The following is a 20,615-nucleotide window of genomic DNA, read 5'->3' as shown; positions in this document are numbered from 1 at the left end:
CATCCCGTGATTTGCGGGAACTGCTTGACCTGCGTGCAGGTGTCTGGTGCTATACACGTCTCTAAACATTTAAAGGATTTGTAGAATGCATGCCAAGCAGAATCTCTGATGGACAGTGTTTGAAAAGTGGAATAACATGCTATCAAACAGGTGGACACAATGTTCCAGCTCATTGGTCTATATTTAAACAGTGCCATATTATTATTAGGATGTAGAAAACTGATGTCAAATTACACTGTTACTTTGAATGTCAAAGATGATGGCGTAATTTTGAAAAGATAACTCCAAGACCAAAGATTTGAGGCAAAATTAGAATGATAGGTAAAAGCATCACCAAGTGCTATTCTTTCCGCAATATTGGTGTAAACTCATTTGGTATAATGCAGAAATTCCCTCCAACTCATGAGGGAGCTAGTTAGAACGTACTCCATGTGGGTGTATACAAATTTATCCAAACATCTTAATTGTTCATCATAAAGTAAATCACAAACTTAAATATCAGTACGCACGAAATGGCGAAACTCTTGTCAATTAAATTTCTATTATTGAATTCAAAACATAGTTCACAAACTGGCTGACCACTTGCATTGGCAAATTTCATTCAAAACTACACTATTGGCCATTAAAATAGATACACCAAGAAGAAATGCAGATGATAAACGGATATTCATTGGACAAATATATTATACGAGAACTGACATGTGATTAAATTTTCACGCAATTTGGGTGCATAGATCCTGAGGAATCAGTACCCAGAACAACCACCTCTGGCCGTAATAACGGCCTTGATACGCCTGGGCATTGAGTAAAACAGAGCTTGGATGGCGTGTACAGGTACAGCTGCCCATGCAGCTTCAACACGATACCACAGTTCATCAAGAGTAGTGACTGGCGTATTGTGACGAGCCAGTTGCTCGGCCACCATTGACCAGACGTTTTCAATTGGTGAGAGATCTGGCGAATGTGCTGGCTATGGCAGCAGTCGAACAATTTCTGAATCCAGAAAGGCCGGTACAGGACCTGCAACATGCGGTCGTGCATTATCCTGCTGAAATGTAGGGTCTCCCAGGGATCGAATGAAGGGTAGAGCCACGTGTCGTTACACTTCTGAAACGTAACGTCCACTGTTCAAAGTGCTGTCAATGCCAACAAGAGGTGACCGTGTAACCAATGGCACCCCATACCATGAGGCCGGGTGATACGGCAGTATGGCGATGACGAATACATGCTTCCAATGTGCGTTCACCGCGATGTCGCCAAACACGGATGCGACCCTCATGATGCTGTAAATAGAACCTGGATTCATCCGAAAAAATGACGTTTTGCTATTCGTGCACCCAGGTTCGTCGTTGAGTACACTATCGCAGGCGCTCCTGTCTGCAATGCAGCGTGAAGGGTAACCGCAGCCATGGTCTCCGAGCTGATAGTCCATGCTGCTGCAAACGTCGTCGAACTGTTGTCTTGCAAACGTCCCCATCTGTTGACTCAGGGATCGAGACGTGGCTGCACGATCCGTTACAGCCATGCGGGTAAGATGCCTGTCATCTCGACTGCTAGTGGTACGAGGCCGTTGGGATCCAGCACGGCGTTCCGTATTACCCTCCTGAACTCACTGATTCCACATTATGCTAACAGTCATTGGATCTCGAGCAACGCGAGCAGCAGTGTCACGATACGATAAACCGCAATCGCGATAGGCTACAATCCGACTTTTGTCAAAGTCGGAAACGTGATGGCACGCATTTCTCCTCCTTACACAAGGCATCACAACAGCGCTTCACCAGGCAACGCCGGTCAACTGCTGTTTGTGTATGAGGAATCGGTTGGAAACTTCCCTCATGTCAGCACGTTGTAGGTGTCGCCACCGGCGCCAACGTCGTGAGAATGCTCTGAAAAGCTAATCATTTGCATATCACAGCATCTTCTTCGTGTCGGTTAAATTTCGCGTCTTTAGGACGTCATTTTCGTTGTGTAGCAATTTTAATGGCCAGTAGTGTATATACGAGTATCAGTTACAGGGAAGCAACCGATTTTGCGACGTTCAAGGAAGTAACCGACTTTGTGACATTTTACGAGTTTATAACAAGGAGCAAATTATATGGTTTCATTTGTTTGCCTAGGTTGTTTAGTTCTTTAATATCCTCGTTTTAATTTAATTCATCAGACACACTTCTTGCGTTTTCACCAGTGTCTACAGTACAGTTATGCAGCTCGTGTCAATAGTTACAGGTGTGCAGTGCGTGTCAATAGTTCTGTTGTTGTGTATTTTTCTATGGGCTATAGTGTGGATAGAGACTTTTATTGCTGTGTGCGGATGCGAGCCGAGTAGTTGACACTTCACTATCAGCTCCCGGCTGTGTTGGCTTCTGTTACACGGATTGAGGCCGCAGTGGGTGGGAATGGCTATTGTGGACGGATCCTACGGACGTGCAGCACGACCTACGAGTCCGTCGATTGGTCTGCACCAGTGGCCAGCCCTGTTACTGCAGGCATGGAGACATCTATGGTCGAGTGGGTGGTCACCTTAGGGCATGGCAAGAGGCGAAAGACTTTCAAGCGAGACAAACGTAAGGCATCGCTGATTAGTCTGAAAAACACGTTTCACGTGCTGTGTTTCTGACACTGTCCCTTAGCCGGATGCAATCGCCTGTCCTGTTTCAGAGGAAGCCTCTCAGCCTGTAAGATGTCAGCAGTTACAGAGGTAGGAACTGTTGGTAGTTGGAAGCTCCAATGTTAGGAGCTTTGTGGTGCCCTTATGTAGATGGCTGCAAGGAGGGGACGAAAGTCAATATCCACTTCGTGTGCATACCGGGTGGAGTCATTCCAGTCATGTTACGGATCCTTCCAAATGACATAAGGAGCACAGAGTGCAGCCAAATGCAGGTGGTGGCTCACATCGGTACCAACGGTGTGTGTCACTTAGGATCAGAAGAGATTCTCTTTGATTTCGAGCGGCTAACAGAATTGGTAAAGGCTGCCAGTCTTGCTTGCGAGATGAAAGCAGTGCTTACCATTTGCAGCACAGTCGATAGGACAATAAGAGACCTTCAGTAAAGAGCAGAGTGGAGGGTCAGAATCACAAGCTCAGACTGTTCTGCAACCGCGTGGGCTGCAGATTCCTCAACTTGCGCCAGAGGGTGGCAGGTTTACGGATTCTGCTAAATAGGTCAGAAGTCTATTACATGGAGGAAGCGACTACATGTGTAGTGGTGGTTGTGTGGCGTGGATTGGGCGGTTTTTTAGGTTAGAGGGTCTCAGTGAAACACAAAAAGAGCTTCAGTCTCATAAGGGGCAAGTCGAACACAGAAAGAATGTGCATCTAAGAACCATAGGTATAACTTGTAAATTACCAGGGCTATCCACAAAGTACATTACGTTTTGGAATTAAAAATAATTAAAGTATTGGAATTTTTTTTAAAATTATATACACATGAGACCCACACTTAAATACTACTTTTTACATAGTTGCCATTTAAATTAAGGCACTTATCGTAGCGATGGACGAGCTTGGAAATTCCTTCGTCGTAAAATTCGGCCGCCTGCGCCTTCAACCACGTGGTTACCTCTTCTTGAAGCTGTGCGTCGTCATCAAAACGCTGCATAGCCAACCACTTCTTCATTGCTGGGAATAAGTGGAAGTCGCTCGGTGCCAGGTCGGGACTGTACGGCGTATGAGGAAACAACTCCCACTTAAAAAATTCGAGAACTTCACGAATGGCATTTGCCGTGTGGACCCGGGCGTTGTCGTGAATCGGCAAGATCTTTGAGCACAACATTCCATTGCGCTTGTTTTGTATTGCTCTTCTGAGGTTGTGCAGAGTTTGGCAATACCTTTGAGAGTTTATTGTAGTGCCTCTTTCCAGGAAATCCACAAAAATCACACCTTTTCTGTCCCAAAAGACAGTCGCCATTACCTTCCTTGCCGACATTGTCTGCATGCATTTCTTGGGTTTTTGGGAAGTTTGTGTGACCCCACTGCATGGACTGCAATTTTGTCTCGAAGTTAACATGCTTAACCCATGTTTCGTCACCAGTAACGATGCGATCGAGTAATGAGTCGCCATCTTTCTCGTAAGCGTCCAAAAACGTTAACGCTGCAGCCATTCGCTGAATTTTGTGAATCTGTGTCAAGATTTTTGGTATCCATCTTGCACAAAACTTGTGGTAACCAAGCTTTTCGGTAATGATTTCGTGCAACAAACTTCGTGAAATTTGTGGAAAACTCATAGAGAGTTCCGTTATTGTGAAATTACGGTTTTCACGGACCGCGGCATCGACTTTTTCGACAAGTTCGGCAGTCACTATGCTGGGTCTTCCACTTCGCTCTTCGTCGTGAACGTTAGTTCAGTCATTTTTAAATTTTATGACCCATTGACGCACTCCACCTTCAGCGATTATGTTGTCCCCATACACTTCACAAAGCTGCCGATAGATTTCTGTCGGTGTACAGTTTTTTTGCAGTCAGAAACCTTATTACAGCACGCACTTCACACTTCGCGGCATTTTCAATTAACGCTGACGTTTCAAACTGTCGCAGTAACTCAACGGAGTACAGCACGAACCTCTCACTAGCACGGCAGGATGCCGACTGAGCGGCGGAATGCCATGACACCAAGATGGCCGCGCTAGCCCCGCCACTAACGGACACAAACGAGAACGTAATGAACTTTGTGGATAGCCCTCGTATCGTAGCTGTGTTGAGCAAGTACGAGCCCTTCAAGCGCTAACAGAAAGCACTGATGCTCAAATCGTAATAGGTACTGAAATCTGCCTAAACCGGGAGATAGACTCAGCCGAAATTTTGGCGATGGATCTAACGCTGTTGGAATGAGTAGGCTAAATATAGTTGGAGGTTTCTTGTTTTTTGCTGTTGGAAGTAGATTAGCTTGTAGGGAAATTGAACAGATAGATCCTGTACCTTGGTATGGGTAGAGATCATTCTTGGCAAGCCGGAATAAAATAATAACTGAATCCCTTTACCGGCCTCCCGACTCAGATGTTTCAGTTGCTGAAACCTTCAAAGAAAGCGTGAGTATAATTATGTATCCAATTCAAACTGCTGACGTCATCGTTCCCTAGACTTACACAGTATTTAAACTAACTTACGCTAAGAACAACACCACACGCAAGCCCGAGGTAGGACTCGAACCTCCGGCGGGAGGGGCCGCGCAAATCCGTGACATGGCGCCTCTAACCGCGTGACTACTCCGCGCAGCCACAAATGGGCAATTTATGTGGTTAGCGGGAAGTGAAGCAGGAAACTTGGACTAATAGTTGATGGCATTATGTATACCGGCATCTAGAGCAGTGATGTATCCTACCGTTATAACAGCAAGTATAAGGACGTGCACCTTATTGTAAGTACACTACTGGCTATTAAAATTGCTACACCAAGAAGAAATGCAGATGATAAATGGATATTCATTGGACAAATATATTACACTAGAATTGACATGTGATTACATTTTCACGCAATTTGGGTGCGTAGATCCTGAGAAATCAGTACCCAGAACAACCACACCTGGTCGTAATAACGGCCTTCTTACGACTGGGCATTGAGTCAAACAGAGCTTGGATGGCGTGTACAGATACAGCTGCCCATGCAGCTTCAACACGATATCACAGTTCATCAAGAGTAGTGACTGGCGTATTGTGACGAGCCAGTTGCCTGGCCACCATTGACCATACATTTTCAATTGGTGAGAGATCTGGAGAATGTGCTGGTCCTGCTGAAATGTAGGGTTTCGCAGCGATCGAATGAAGGGTAGAGCCACGGGTCGTAACACATCTGAAATGTAACGACCACTTTTCAAAGTGTCGTCAATGCGAACAAGAGGTGACCGAGACGTTTAACCTATGGCACCCCATACCATCACGCCGGGTGATACGCCAATATGGCGATGACGAATACACGCTTCCAATGTGCGTTCACCGCGATATCGCCAAACACAAATGCGACCATCATGATGCTGTAAACGGAAACTGGATTCATCCGAAAAAATATTTTGTCATTCGTGCACGGAGGTTTGTCGTTGAGTACACGATCGCAGGCGCTCCTGTCTGTGATGCAGCGTGAAGGATAACCGCAGCCATGGTCTCCGAGCTGATAGTCCATGCTGGTGCAAACGTCGTCGAACTGTTCGTGCAGATGGTTGTTGTCTAGCAAACGTCCCCATCTATTGACTCAGGGGTCGAGACGTGGGTGCTCGATCCGTTACAGCCATGCGGATAAGATGCCTGTCATCTCGACTGCTAGTGATACGAGGCCGTTGGGATGCAGCACGGCGTTCCGTATTACCCTCCTGAACCCACAGATTCCATATTCTGCTAACAGTCATTGGATCTCGACCAACGCGAGCAGCAATGTCGCGATACGATAAACTGCAATCGCGATAGGCTGCAATCCGACATTTATCAATGTCGGAAACGTGATGGTACGCATTTCTCCTCCTTACACGAGGCATCACAACAACGTTTCACCAGGCAACGCCGGTCAACTGCTGTTTGTATATGAGAAATCGGTTGGAAACATTCCTCATGTCAGCACGTTGTAGGTGTCGCAACCGGCGCCAACCTTGTGTGAATGTTCTGAAAAGCTAATCATTTGCATATCACAGCATCTTGTTACTGACGGTTAAATTTCGCGTCTGAAGCACGTCATCTTCGTGGTGTAGGAATTTTAATGGCCAGTAGTGTAAATGTCAAGCCGACATTACTAGTCGACCATTTTGGTCGGCATAATTAACTACCGAAATACAGAGAGTGGTTTTGATCGCCTGTCAAAAAAAGAAGAGGAGGAGCAAACGAATTGGAACTTCAATGGTTGAGTGTATGTTGGACGTTTAAATGATTATGAAATTCGGTCAGATTTACAAAGAACTTGGTAGTATGAGCCCAGTTATCATTATGCCGTTGCATCCCTTCTGGACTGGATGCACCCGCTGATTCGGTTGGGAAGGGTGTCAGAAATTAGTTTAATGCTCTCTGAGATCAGCTAGCCCACAGCTGTTGTAACTAGTCTTTGATATCCTGAATACTGCACCTGGGATGGAGTTGACGCCCAAGCTGGTCAAACACACAGATACACACACTTAAACACACACACACACACACACACACACACACACACACACACACACACAGCCGGCCGCGGTCGTCTAGCGGTTCTAGGCGCTCAGTCCGGAACCGCGCGACTGCTACGGTCGCAGGTTCGAATCCTGCCTCGGGCATGGATGTGTGTGATGTCCTTAGGATAGTTAGGTTTAAGTAGTTCTAAGTTCTAGGGGACTGATGACCACAGATGTTAAGTCCCATAGTGCTCAGAGCCATTTGAATTTGAACACACACACACACACACACTCACACATAGGTGACAGATCTGTGGGTCTTGCTGGCCATGGGGGACCCTCAACATGACGCAGGCAGTTCATACAGGAACATGCACTACGTGGACGAGCGTTCTGCTGCTGAAAAATGGCGCCACAATACTGACACACGACAGGTGGCACACGGGACGCACGATGTCCTGACTCCTGGTGGAACACCACAGTGCCCCTTCAGTACTTGGGAACAATTGTATACCTTGCCAGATCGGTCCATACTAGCCGATTATGGTCACCTACAGTTCTTCGGAACCACCGTCGTCACTGAAAACAATACGACGCCATTCATCTGCAGTCCACATTTCCCATTAGCAGCACCAGTTCTAACAAAGCCATTTGTGTGCCAGCCTGTGTAGCCGAGCGGTTCTAGGCGCTTCAGTCTGGAACCGCGCGACCTCTGCAGTCGCAGGTTCGAATCCTGCCTCGGACATTGATGTGTGTGATGTCCTTAGTTTAGTTAGATTTAAGTAGTTCTAAGTTCTAGGGGACTGATGACCTCAGACGTTGAGTCCCATAGTGCTCAGAGCCATTTGAACCATTTGAGCCATTTGTGTAGCGGTGTTTATGGTAACCTACACATGCAGCGGTAATTCTCTAGTTCATCTGCTGCTAGAGACTTACCAATAGTGCCGTAAGACAGAGAATATTGTGCCGAATACATTACTTGTGTTCCGATTGCAGGCGCAGATGTGAAACGTTTATGATCTCGTCGGTACTTATAGTGGTCAGACATGGACGAGCGGAAACTTCATTATGGGTACGCCTACTCTCACATTCCCATGCAGTAGAACACGGCGCCACTACAACATCCGAATGATTGGGCTTTCTCCATATTGTACGATTCGACCACCGGGCAAAATGTAAACCCACAAACAAACAAATTGCGTCCGAACAGGTCTTGGGGGCCCAAAGGTACCGACAGGTTCAAATGGCTCTGAGCACTATGAGACTTAACATCTGAGGTCATCAGTCCCCTAGAACTTAGAAGTACTTAAACCTAACTAACCTAAGGACATCACCCACATCCATGCCCGAGGCAGGATTCTAACCTGCGACCGTAGCGGTCGCGCTGTTACGGACTGAGGCGCCTAGAACAGCTCGGCTACAGCAGCCGGCGTACCGACTGGCCGCCGTGTCCTCCTCAGCCCTTAGCTGTCATCGGATGCGGATAAGAGATCCGTAACGAGCCCGCTTTCATACTGCGTCAGGTGCTGATAATACTTCACAGTCATCCATCAACATTGTATGCTGTACACCTGATAACAATACTAAACACGAACAACATTACTGCACTCTTGTGGCTATTCAAAAAATGGTTCAAATGGCTCTGAGCACTATTGGACTTAACATCTTAGCTCATCAGTCCCCTAGAACTTAGAACTACTTAAACCTAACTAACCTAATGACATCACACACATCCATGCCCTAGGCAGGATTCGAACCTGCGACCGTAGCAGTCCCGCGGTTCCGGACTGCAGCGCCTAGAACCGCACGACCACCGCGGCCGGCTGTGGCTATTCTACCTGTCACAAGGTGTTCAGGTGTACGATGTTACATTGACATCCGACCGTGTATTCTGGATGCTTGATCTTCTTCGTCAGGTATTGTATAATTACAGCCTCAGTACCAACAATTTTTATGTTTATTGATGGGATTTCTGGACAAATTTTCCCGCCGACCTGTTTGTGCTACTATACGCTAATCTGTTTGGTTTTGCATATTGTCTTAGTGCGAAACATTGCATAAAACACAGACCGAAAAGAGCTGCAGCGCATCTGAGTGATCCCCACTCACTAATTTCATTTGTGTTGCTCCTCACAACTTTCGTATTTCACTGGTTCCGTCTTAACGCCCAGTTCGGTGTTCAGTAGACTGTTCAGTCCGCCAAATAAGACGTGCAATTATTCGCCATTTTTACACAGGGTAACAATATCAACCGCTAACCTTACCATTGATGCCCTTTAGCACTGAATTTCGAATCGTATTTCTGAAACTGTGTTTCATATCTTTCAGTTCTTCTCAGATAAATGTTTTAAACGTATTTTAATCTGAGAAATTCTTACATGATTCGGTTGTTGAATATATTGTGCCTCACACTTCTTTCAGTGCTCCCTATACATCAGTATTTCAAACATCTCGCACCAGTTTCTACTGTCTGACGGTTTCTCTGGGTCACAAAATTGCTGTCAAACAGTCATCATTGTCTTGACCCTTACTGCCATTATCATATTTAACATGAGACATCGATTGTGAGCGCACTGTAAAACGTGAACTGTGTGACTGAATTCTGTTTACCAACCACTCTGTGTAATCAGACTTTCTATCGACGATTTGTTCGGCTGTTTTACAACATTTGACAGCCACATGAGTTACTTGCGAAGATTATTAGGTTTAATATTATTTGTATGGACAAAAAATTTAATTATTAAAAGGCCGGCCGGAGTGGCCGTGCTGTTCTAGGCGCTACAGTCTGGAACCGGGCGACCGCTACGCTCGCAGGTTCGAATCCTGCCTCGGGCATGGATGTGTGTGATCTCCTTAGGTTAGTTAGGTTTAAGTAGTTCTAAGTTCTAGGGGACTGATGACCTTGGAAGTTAAGTCCCATAGTGCTCAGAGGCACCTGAACCATTTTTAATTATTAAAATATAACGACAGTTTATTCCTGAACGCTCAGACTATTATGCAGGGTGATTCAAAAAGAATACCACAACTTTAGGAATTTAAAACTCTGCAACGACGAAAGGCAGAGCTAAGCACTATCTGTCGGCGAATTAAGGGAGCTATAAAGTTTTATTTAGTTGTACATTTGTTCACTTGAGGCGCTGTTGACTAGGCGTCAGCATCAGTTGATGCTAAGATGGCGACCGCTCAACAGAAAGCTTTTTGTGTTATTGAGTACGGCAGAAGTGAATCGACGACAGTTGTTCAGCGTGCATTTCGAACGAAGTATGGTGTTAAACCTCCTGATAGGTGGTGTATTAAACGTTGGTATAAACAGTTTACAGAGAATGGGTGTTTGTGCAAAGGGAAAAGTTCCGGACGGCCGAGAACGAGTGATGAAAATGTAGCACGCATCCAGCAAGCATTTGTTCGCAGCCCAGGAAAATCGACTCGCAGAGCTAGCAGAGAGCTGCAAATTCCACAATGAACTGTATGGAGAGTCCTACGAAAAAGGTTAGTTATGAAACCTGAACGTCAACTACCCGAGGCGACGGATCGGCCGCCAGGCAGCCCGTGACAGAGCACTTCATCACTGGCCTCCAAGAAGCCCTGATCTTACCCCCTGCGATTTTTTCTTATGGGGGTATGTTAAGGATATGGTGTTTCGGCCATCTCTCCCAGCCACCATTGATGATTTGAAACGAGAAATAACAGCAGCTATCCAAACTGTTACGCCTGATATGCTACAGAGAGTGTGGAACGAGTTGGAGTATCAGGTTGATATTGCTCGAGTGTCTGGAGGGGGCCATATTGAACGTCTATGAACTTGTTTTTGAGTGAAAAAAAAACTTTTTAAATACTCTTTGTAATGATGTATAACAGAAGGTTATATTATGTTTCTTTCATTAAATACACATTTTTAAAGTTGTGGTATTCTCTTTGAATCACCCTGTATAATGATCAATCACATAAAGCTACTCTTTTCCGCTGATCACCTACCAGCATTTACTGTCAGGTTGTTTGTTCGAGAACTACACTGCATCATGAAGTTTAAGTCGATTAATTTTGCATAACTGCCGTAGAGCAGGAGAATGCTGCGACCTAGTTGTCGGGACAGAATGATGGATGACAGTACAGCGCCGGGCGACTGCGTTCAGCCTCTTCCGTAAAATGCAAAGGCGGAAGCATCCGACGTTTAGACAGCGGCGCGTAATCGAAACAGCTTCGCTACTTACCGTCTGACAGATAATCGATGATTCCCTCTGTTTACAGGCTTACTTTTCTCCCTTTATTGCCGTATGTCATTCGATTTTTCTTGTCAACGAGCTACTTTCTTAGGTTCCACAAACTCTTCATATTTCTTGCAAGAAATTACATCGGCGAAGAATTTATACGTTATTTACAAATAAAAATGTTGTCACTGGTTTGAGCTCTTGTACACAAGAGTACAAAATTCACATTGTAGCACTTCCATCATCAGTAATAAATAGACTGTATTATCGTCACATTTACACCTTAGCCTTGTAGACGTACCATGTCAACAGAATGAGCTGAAGATCATAGTGCTCAAAACAAAGTGTGTGTGCAACATGTTAGGTTTTGTAAACACCATGTGGAGCACTGCACAGGAATGAAAGGAAGTGGTGAGGCGTAGCGCCTTCGCATCGCTCCTGTCACTTGTTAAGACGGTGTCGTTATAGGCATGAGTCATCGACAGATGTCACCAGCTGACATGGACCTGAGTGACAGAGCTGCACGTAGTTGTACTAGTAGGCGGCAGAGGTCAGCAGTTGACGGACAGTGCTAGCAGTCGTAGTCAAAACAATGTTGTAAAGCTATGTTTGATTAATATTTAATTTAATTGCATTATTATAATTGTTTTATATGTGTAGTAATTAGCAGTGTGAGTGTTGTATGAGTGAAGAACAACAGAAGTAAATGAAAACTGTTTTCTTTATTCACGAAGTACCAGTTAAACTATACAGAGGATTTACTATAATTAAATGTGCAGTCAGTTTATGGTACTAATAAATCGTGAGTAGAACAAAAATTAATCGGTAATTTCGGTAGGAGTAATTTTATATTTGATACTTTTCTAACTTTATTTATTTAGCAATTGAGATAGAAAGAAATGTTTTGCTATGATTGGTCATTGAAATAAAGCGCGGGTTAGCGCAGGATAATGTTGCAACCTGATTTGCTGTTTGTGATATCAGCCAATCAGAAAAATGCAGGCTCGCGCCAATGCTGGGAACAAAGCCTTTGGGGTGAACTATGGGGGTCGGGGCTGAGAGTTCGAACTAGTAACATCTCATTGAAAGCAGCTCCAACGAAAGTACTGTAAATCGCGGAAAAATGCTAATTACGAGTTCGCGAAGTAGTACAAAGTGTATTTAAGTGAACGGTATAGTGGAAGTCGTGTGGAATTTCGGACGGAATATCAAAATTATTGCTTTTGACTGTTAGTTAAAACCGCGTGGCGTGTTGTGCTATCTAAGACTGCAACAGGTATTACGTGTAGAGCAGAGTGCACAATATTTGAGCGAGCATTTTCATAACTAAACGATCCGGTGAACTCAATTAATTTCAGTAATGGGTGTAAATACCATAAACTGGCTACGTGTGTGATTGTGGTGTGCGTGTGAACTTTACACTGTGTTGCCACTTAGTACGGACTTGGCAGTATTAACTGTGATCTTTATCGTAAAAATACACCTGAAAATTTACATTGCCAAGTTAAAACCTTTATTTCAGTAGGTAGCCACATTCCGTTTACCGGAAAATTCAATGTAAGTTGCGACCTACAATAGACAGTAGTGGTCCAGTATTTTCTACTACAGCTTTTAGCTAGACAAATTAACATTGCTGGACACTGGCAGGGCGGTAAAAGGTAACGTGCCGTGCCGTAGTGGCAGAGTCAAAAATGGGTGAAATGGCTCTGAGCACTATGGGACTTAACTTCTGAGGTCATCAGTTCCCTAGAACTAAGAACTACTTAAACCTAACTAACCTAAGGACATCACACACAGCCATGCCCGAGGCAGGATTCGAACCTGCGACCGTAGCGGTCACGCGGTTCCAGACTGTAGCGCTTAGAACCGCTTAGCCACTAAGTGGCAGAGTCTGTAGCAGGGTAAACAGACAACTAACAGTGGAGGAAGCCAGTCGTGCATTAACTCTTCTGTAGGAGAATCACTCACAGCAATATGTAGCAAGAGAACTTATCTGACGTACTCCCCCTGTCGTTATCACCCGTCCTTACCACTTACCACGCACGGAGATATCTGGCAGAACTAAAGTGCCTGTGAACCCATGCCCTGCAAGGTAAGAAGTCACGATTAGAGATTAGAATAACAGCCGTCATACATGCCCTAAAATATTTTAGTATGGAAGGGGTAGCCTCTGATATAGAACAAGTAAACAACTGTTACCGGTACTAAATCTTTCTATTACAGAATCTCCATACACATTGGTTTCAAGTGTGTAGATGGTGACGTTGGGAAATCCTCTATAGTTAGGAAGATCCTGACAATGAATTAACAAACTAAATGAAATTAATCGTTATAAACATGAATACATAACAACCTTTCAAAGGCGTTCCTACATGAGAAAAGAACCCCTAGCGCAACTTATAATCAATGATCACAAAACAATTTACCCTCCAAAATATTACACACACCACTTCGATATGCCCTGTTGTCTATGCTATTTTAGCTGGGCAATAACGTTTGTTTACCGATATCTTCCTCGACTTTTCAGTCCTATGAACACACACTGTACATGGCTAGCATGGACACGAGGGAATGAGAAGAAAATACGTAACACAACTCCAATCTCCAATAGAACTGAAATGCACGCACAAGCTAGTGACTACCTTACTGAGAGCCCGAGCAAACGCGGTCTTTACCGAGCTTTGTTGGTGGCTGCTGTGGTCAGCAGTGGCGTGTGATGACGGCAACGCATCGGCTCTCTGCAGATCTGCGAACCTCAGTACTATTCTGGTCTTGACTGTAACAGCAGTCGGAAACTGCCCTCACTTTTCGTGAGGCGAAAAACAGTGTTTTTCCCTGTCAAAACTATTGGCAATGTTCACTCGCTCTGGCTTAGCGAACAGGAAGTGTTCCAGCTACGCACAACCTGGTCTGAAGAGACCTTGAAACGTCCCCTTAGAAAAATTTATGAATTACTGTGCTGGTAAACCCCTTACGTTACTTGATTTTCAAACAGCTGAGCAAAACTTAACGTGCTCAGACATTTCTCTTTTTACTTATTCTGCTCATCAATAAACTGACACACAATATTTTTAGCGCAACACAATCTGACTTTCAATAATCCCTACAAAAGAATGGCCCTGACTAACAATAACATATACCTTTCATGAATCACTTACCTAACAAAAATCTTCGTTTCTCGAACTACTGCAATACAGCGAGCGCCAATGCTGCCAGCTAAATAAAATATTCTAACTACTGATAGGCATAGTTAGCAAATGAAAGATTTTGATAGAGAACAAACAATGTATTTACCTTAATAATATTCAAAACTCACATATATATATATACCATGATATACAGTATTACAAATTTACTCTCTCTGATGGACACACGTCCAGATCATCCGCTCTCAAAACTCCGCCGTCTCACTCCCCACATCCACCACTGCTGCCGGCTCACCTCCAACTGCGCAACGCTACGCGCTGTTCACATCCAACTGCCCAAAACTACAATAGCGAATATTCCAACAATGCCAACCAGCCACAGACTGCACACAGCACAGCCAGTGATTTTCATATAGAGCGCTACGTGGCGTTACCAATATAAAAACCTAAACAGCCTACTTACAACCTCTGTCCTTCTACCCCACGGTAGAATCTTTTCTGTGCCAACCCCCCCCCCCCGGCCCCTGTACCTTGTGTTCATCCCCTACCACAAGTCGTAGCGGCCAGTGTTGATTGTGGCACGACTTGCGTCGTTTCTTGGCCCAGTGAAGCTTCAGAAACCTATTGGGGGTGGAATATATTTCCCTGCCGGCCGGTGTGGCCGAGCGGTTCTAGGCGCTACAGTGAGTTCATTCTGCTAAGTTCCTTATAATCCGAATCTAATTTGTAATAACTGAAATAACGTCCTGTAACCTCTCGAACCGTGAAATCGTTTCGTTTCGTCCTTCCCTTCTACGTGATTTCCTTTTCTTGTCAAGCATACCTGCTATGTTTAACATATTGTACGTTGGAGTGTAACTTCAGAAACAACAACAATTTGTGTCAATTAATTAATGGGCTTCTAATCAGTTGATGTTAAGAGCTCGTCTGTAGCAGTTTAAAGTGTTATAAAACGAAGTAACCGTTCACAATGAAGAAGTTTGCAGCGGTTGTTGAGCAGTCGTAAGATGTTTGTTCTGCGTTCGACAAGATTCGGAACGGCAGAAAACTCACATGAGACGTAATTCGTTTGAGAGTTTTGAAACAATCTGTACACATGTAGGGCGTCCCAGGAGGAATGATCAGCATTCACGGATATGACAGGAACGATCATTCGAAATAAAAAAGTCTAGTAAACATGTGGTCTAGAATGTTTGCATTATGACCTATCAGCTTTTGTTCCTCTTCAATACTGTGAAACAATTCCTTTCTACAGCAAGTGCTTTGGTTTCTCCAAACATCAAAACAAGTTTTGCATCACTCCGGTTCCCGGAACTCCTGAAAATAGGCGTTGACTGTGGATATTGTATCACAGACACAGTCCCGTTGACTGTTCATAGATGTTATAAACCCGCCTGAAGATGTAAACAACAATGCATGAGCAGAGTCTATTAGATGGAAGGGGTCCGATAGCCGATCAGTTCCAGTCATTCCACCACGAATGAGTTACACGGTTCGTGTTGTCTGTAGCTCAACAATGCCTAGACGGTCAATACCGCGGTTCGATTGCGTCAGCATTGTTACTTCGTGCCAGGAAGGGCTCTCAACAAGAGAAGTTTCCAGGCGTCTCGGAGTGAACCAAAGCGATCTTGTTCGGGCATGGAGGAGATACGGAGAGACAGGAACTGTCGATGACATGCCTCGCTCTGGCCGCCCTGGGGGCTACTACTGCAGTGGATGACCGCTATTTACGGATTATGGCTCGGAGGAACCCTGACAGCAACGTTGCCATGTTGAATAATGCTTTTCGTGCAGCCACAGGACGTCGTGTAAGGCTCAAACTGTGCGCAATAGGCTGCATGATGCGTAACTTCTCTCCCTACGTCCATTTCAAGGTCCATCTTTGCAACCACGAGACCATGCTGCGTGGTACAGATGGGCTCAACAACATGCTGAATGTACCGCTGAGGATTGGCATCAAGTTCTTTTCACTGACGAGTGTCGCATATGCCTTCAACCAGACAACCGTCGGAGACGTGTTTGGAGGGAACCCGGTGAGGCTGAACGCCTTAGACACACTGTCCAGCAAGTGCAGCAGGGTGGAGGTTCCCTGATGTTTTGGGCTGGCATTATGTGGAGCCGACGTACGCCGCTGGAGGTAATGGCAGGCGCCATAACGGCTGTACGGTACGTGAATGCTATCCTCCGGCCGATAGTGCAACAATATCGGCAGCATATTGGCGAGGCATTCGTCTCCATGCATGACAATTCCCATCCCCATCGTCCACATCTTGTGAATGCCTTCTCTCAAGATAACGACATCGCTCGACTAGATTGGCCTGCATGTTCTCCAGACACGAACCCTATCGAACATGCCTGCGATTGACTGAAAAGGGCGGTTTATGGACGACATGACCTACCAACCACTCTGAGGGAACTACGCCGAATCGCCGTTGAAAATGCGACAATCTGGACCAACAGTACCTTGCTGAGCGTGTGGATAGTGTGCCACTACGAATACAGGCATGCATCAATGCAAGAGGACGTGCCACTGTGCATTGGAGGTACCGGTGTGTACAGCAATCTAGACCACCACCTTTGAAGGTCTCGCTGTATGGTGGGCCATGCAATTTTTGGTTTTCATGAGCAATAAAAAGGGCAGAGATGATTTTATGTTGATCTCTTTTCCAATTTTCTGTACAGGTTCCGGAACTCTCGGAACCTAGGTGATGCAAATTTTTTTTGATGTGTGTCCATTCTGAGACGTATGGACATGACAAGAAAAAAGTGTCCACTGCTTGGGCTCTAAAGTGCACGCCTAGCTATAAGCACTTGTTCATCTTCTCTGCTGTGAAACATCACTTCAACTGAAGAAGTGCTCATTTCCCTTAAGTTATGGATATTAATGTTCACTGGACAGTTATCTTGTTTTGTTTCACGGTATCGACAATGAAGAAGTGCTCATAGCACTTAAGGTATGCATTTTATAGCGCATAATTACTAGAATTTTTTGCTTTGAGTGGTCCTTCCAGTGATGTCGCATAGCTGAATTTTGACCACTGGCCCTGGAGCACCCTGTATGTGCGCAGGGGCGTTTGGAAGTGTATGATCAAATGTCTAACGGTGATAGATCATGTCAATGGGAACAAATTTTATTACAAACTAAAATTTTGCTGACGCTACAAGTTGACGCAAAGCGTCGTATTATTGTCAGTTACGAATGTGAGAGAAGATAGGGTTAGGCGTCTACAGCGTGCGTTACTGTGCGTGTTGCCTATAATCCAGTCACCGTCTCTACTTGAAATGACCAGACAGAGCTGCTGAATAGCTTCTAAAATACACTCCTGGAAATTGAAATAAGAACACCGTGAATTCATTGTCCCAGGAAGGGGAAACTTTATTGACACATTCCTGGGGTCAGATACATCACATGATCACACTGACAGAACCACAGACACATAGGCACAGGCAAAAGAGCACGCACAATGTCGGTACTAGTACAGTGTATATCCACCTTTCGTAGCAATGCAGGCTGCTATTCTCCCATGGAGACGATCGTAGAGATGCTGGATGTAGTCCTGTGGAACGGCTTGCCATGCCATTTCCACCTGGCGCCTCAGTTGGACCAGCGTTCGTGCTGGACGTGCAGACCGCGTGAGACGACGCTTCATCCAGTCCCAAACATGCTCAATGGGGGACAGATCCGAAGATCTTGCTGGCCAGGGTAGTTGACTTACACCTTCTAGAGCACGTTGGGTGGCACGGGATACATGCGGACGTGCATTGTCCTGTTGGAACAGAAAGTTCCCTTGCCGGTCTAGGAATGGTAGCACGATGGGTTCGATGACGGTTTGGATGTAGCGTGCACTATTCAGTGTCCCCTCGACGATCACCAGTGGTGTACGGCCAGTGTAGGAGATCGCTCCCCACACCATGATGCCGGGTGTTGGCCCTGTGTGCCTCGGTCGTATGCAGTCCTGATTGTGGCGCTCACCTGCACGGCACCAAACACGCATACGACCATCATTGGCACCAAGGCAGAAGTGACTCTCATCGCTGAAGACGTCACGTCTCCATTCGTCCCTCCATTCACGCCTGTCGCGACACCACTGGAGGCGGGCTGCACGATGTTGGGGCGTGAGCGGAAGACGGCCTAACGGTGTGCGGGACCGTAGCCCAGCTTCATGGAGACGGTTGCGAATGGTCCTCGCCGATACCCCAGGAGCAACAGTGTCCCTAATTTGCTGGGAAGTGGCGGTGCGGTCCCCTACGGCACTGCGTAGGATCCTACGGTCTTGGCGTGCATCCGTGCGTCGCTGCGGTCCGGTCCCAGGTCGACGGGCACGTGCACCTTCCGCCGACCACTGGCGACAACATCGATGTACTGTGGAGACCTCACGCCCCACGTGTTGAGCAATTCGGCGGTACGTCCACCCGACCTCCCGCATGCCCACTATACGCCCTCGCTCAAAGTCCGTCAACTGCACATACGGTTCACGTCCACGCTGTCGCGGCATGCTACCAGTGTTAAAGACTGCGATGGAGCTCCGTATGCCACGGCAAACTGGCTGACACTGACGGCGGCGGTGCACAAATGCTGCGCAGCTAGCGCCATTCGACGGCCAACACCGCGGTTCCTGGTGTGTCCGCTGTGCCGTGCGTGTGATCATTGCTTGTACAGCCCTCTCGCAGTGTCCGGAGCAAGTATGGTGGGTCTGACACACCGGTGTCAATGTGTTCTTTTTTCCATTTCCAGGAGTGTATCTTTCTCCGCTTACAGACGTTCATTCGTGCACTTTCCTTCTTGAAAACCGTTCTCTTAATTTACTGCAGCAGATGTCTCACAGCTGGTTGCTAGATGCCATTTAGGTGGCTAACGTCTCCATAATCTACACCAGGGATCCTACCGTGGCACGGAGACCTACTGTTCAGCACGAACTCCGAACATCTTTGGATGATGTTGTTTGGTTTGTGGGGCGCTCGACTGGTGGTGGCGTCACGGTGGCGCCGGTGGCGGTGTTTGAGAAAGTCCTGCCGGCAGAGATCATGGCGGAGCTGGAAGCTCAACACACATTGTTGCTGGTGGCGATGATGATGACGGTGGTGCAGGCGACGGTACTGCAGCAGTTGACGGTGGTCGTTTCAGTTCTGCGATTGTAGCAGCAGTGCTGGCTTCAGATGTTTTCAACGAAAAATCTGGTCTGGTTAGTTTGACGGCTGTGGAAGCGGGTAGACTGCATCTGTTACTCATGCAGAGGTGTAGCATAGGAAGATTAGGGGAGCCTGTGGCAAAGTTGAATAAGGAGTTGTGTTACACGAGTATCTGGGTGTGGGAGTTGTAACTGGGTTTTCTCTTTTGATGCTAGTCAATTGTCAGGATGAGCATTACTGCAAAAGGCATTTGATTGTAAAGCATTATGACAGGGTGAAAAACACTAAATAAATTACTTTTTCTCTCTTAACAACACAAAGTAATATTTCAGAGCTAGATCAGAAATGTAAGGACTATGGTATGAAGATTAGCATCTCCAAAACGAAAGTAATGTCAGTGGGAAAGAAACAAACGGATTGAGTGCCAAATAGGAGGAACAAAGTTAGAACAGGTGGACGGTTTCAAGTACTTAGGATGCATATTCTCGCAGGATGGCAACATAGTGAAAGAACTGGAAGCGAGGTGTAGCAAAGCTAATGCAGTGAGCGCTCAGCTACGATCTACTCTCTTCTGCAAGAAGGAAGTCGGTACCAAGACTAAGTTATCTGTGCACCGTTCAATCTTTCGACCAACTTTGTTGTATGGGAGCGAAAACTGGGTGGATTCAGGTTACCTTATCAACAAGGTTGAGGTAAAGGATATGAATGTAGCTAGGATGATTACAGGTACTAGTAGATGGGAACAATGGCAGGAGGGTGTCCACAATGAGGAAATCAAAGAAAAACTGGGTATGAACTCTATAGATGTAGCAATCAGGGTGAACAGGCTTAGATGGTGGGGTCATGTTACACGCATGGGAGAAGCAAGGTTACCCAAGAGACTCATGGATTCAGCAGTAGAGGGTAGGAGGAGTCGGGGCAGACCGAGGAGAAGGTACCTTGATTCGGTTAAGAATGATTTTGAAGTAATAGATTTAACATCAGAAGAGGCACCAATGTTAGCACTGAATAGGGGATCATGGAGAAACTGTATAAGGGGGGCTATGCTCCAGACTGAACGCTGA

This window comes from Schistocerca cancellata, chromosome 8, assembly GCF_023864275.1.
Source record: "Schistocerca cancellata isolate TAMUIC-IGC-003103 chromosome 8, iqSchCanc2.1, whole genome shotgun sequence".
NCBI lineage: Eukaryota > Metazoa > Arthropoda > Insecta > Orthoptera > Acrididae > Schistocerca > Schistocerca cancellata.
Note: the sequence above shows the minus strand (reverse complement) of the source record.